The sequence below is a fragment of the Echinops telfairi genome, unplaced genomic scaffold (genome assembly GCF_000313985.2).
Source record: "Echinops telfairi isolate 266 unplaced genomic scaffold, ASM31398v2 ScPeMD7_31;HRSCAF=116, whole genome shotgun sequence".
NCBI classification, from domain to species: Eukaryota; Metazoa; Chordata; class Mammalia; order Afrosoricida; family Tenrecidae; genus Echinops; species Echinops telfairi.
This window is the reverse complement of record NW_022103928.1, coordinates 32148642-32150843: the sequence shown is the minus strand read 5'-3', so window position 1 is coordinate 32150843 and position 2202 is coordinate 32148642. Positions and strand designations below refer to the sequence as shown.

Genomic DNA, 2202 nt, shown 5'->3' with positions numbered 1-2202 from the left:
CACGGGCCAACAAAAAAGCCAACAAAATCTGTCTTGGAAGAAGTTTATCCAGAATATTCCTTAGAGGCAAGTATAGCAAGATATCATCTTCCATACTTTGGCTATACTGTCAGGAAAGACCAGTCCCTGGAGAAAACATCATACTTAGTTAAGTAGAGGGACAACAAAAACGAAGAAGGCCTTCCGTTAGCTGGATAGACACTGAGGCTGTAACAATGGGCTGGAGCAGAGGAACACTTGTCAGCACAGTGCAGGACCCTGCGTTGTTGGGTTCGGCTGTGCATAAAGTCGCTCTAAGTGGGAACGGAGTCAATGGCAGCCCACAACAGCACCATAGAAATACCATTCAGTTGGGGGAGCCTTGGTGGAGCGGAGGGTAAGAAATACCATTCAGTGTTCTGGGAGTCCCCTTCTGCACAATGTTATCCAGAATTTGTTATAATTCACACAATTGAATGGCTTGTCATCGTCAATAAAACACAGGCAAACATCATTTTAGTATGCTCTGCTTTCAATCAAGATCCATCTGATATTAGCAAGGGTTAATTAGCAATCATCTCTTCTCTAGCCTCCTCTGTTCTATATCCAGATTGATATTCTGATTTTTCAGATTGAATTCTGTCAATGTACTTCGGAAATAATTTTTAAGTATCTTCAACAAAATTTTATTTGCATGTAATATTTATAGTACTGTTCAATAATTTTGGCATTGTCTGGTCACTTTTCTTTTGAATTGGCACAAACATGGATCCCTTTCAGTCAATTGAATGTGTAGCTACCTTACAAATTTCTTGGAGTAGATAAGGAAGCACCTTAAGCTTTGCAACTATTTGTTGAAACATTTCAAATGGTCTTCTGTCAGGTCCTGGAACCTTGTTTATGGTGATGCCTTCAGGGAAGTTTGGAGTTCTTCTTTAAAATCTTCTATCCTTGAGCCCCGGTGTCACTGTGGCTAAGCATTGGGCTACTAACTGCATGATAAGCATTCGAAACCACTACGCACTTCAAGGGAGAAAGACAGTCGTGTTAATAGCTACAGTCTCTAACTCATAGGGGCAGTTCTACCCTGCCCTATAGTTAGTTCTACTCTGCTGCTATGAGACTGCATTGACTCAGTAGCAGTGATTTTGATTGTTGTTGGTTTGGGGTGAGGGCAAGGATGATGGCATTCTGTAACATCTGTGACATTTTGATTTGGTTAAATGTCAATCAATGCGTTTTGGTAAAGTGACTGCTTTCCTGTCATTTTCTTTCAGTACTTCCTGGTTCTTCAGTATTTTATACATAGAATTCATCAATATTACAACTTAATATATGATTTTTTTCTTCACTTATTTCAGCTTGAGAAATGCCAGAAATACTAAATCTATGTCTTTGTACATTTTATTATCAGTTTTCTTCATCCCTCAAGAGTCCCTTTGAAATTCGTTGTTCAATTCTTCTCCTTCACCACTTCTCCCTTTGCACTAGCTATTTTACAGTCTCTCGGACACCCATTGTAGTCTTTTCCTTCTTGCTTTGTTTTTGACACTTTCTGACTTCTTTAGGTGTGTTGTTTTAATGTCACCCCACAGCACATGAGGTCTTCTCTCATCGGCGTCCAATGCATCAAACCTGCTCTTGAGGTGCTTTCTAAGATCAGGTGGGGTACTCTCCAGCTTGTGTTTTAGCTCTGGCTCACTAAACATTATTTTAACTTTCCTCAACTTCATCTTGAACTTGATTTCTTGTTTTATTTATTTTCTTTCAATTCTCCCCAGAGGAGGTGCACCGTTCCTGGAAGTACTGCAATACCAGGTCGGTGCATGGAGTGGATGGAGCAAACTTCTATTCCATTTCCCTGCTCCAAAAATCCATTTAATGTATTGTCCTTGGATAGAGGACATACCTGATATTAAACTGATAAGAACAGATACTACACTTGATCTTAGCCAAAAGGCTGAGAAGCGATCATCTCGAACTTGCATAGGAGCAACTGATGATCTGTCTTTAGCTGGCCACTGATTGATGATATTGGGTTTCTGCATCATCACTTCATCACAGAGGGGAAGTTGATTTGAATCCCGTGTATTCAATTCAATGAGGTCCACCTATATCGTTGTCGTTGTTAGTTGTTGCAGAGTTGGTTCTGACACATAGCAACCCTATGAATAAAATGAATATGCAACACTCCCCAGTCCCATGCCACCCTTTACAATCATC

The 2202-nt window shown here is 40.2% G+C and overlaps 1 non-coding gene across 1 annotated transcript; it reads right to left on the bottom strand.

Moving 5' to 3' along the window:
• Nucleotides 1-1760: 1760 nt before the first annotated feature.
• On the bottom strand, nt 1761-1951 carry LOC115869635. The gene has a single exon (XR_004046298.1). It is a non-coding gene; the product is annotated as a U2 spliceosomal RNA (small nuclear RNA).
• Between the last annotated feature and the right edge of the window lie 251 nt (nt 1952-2202).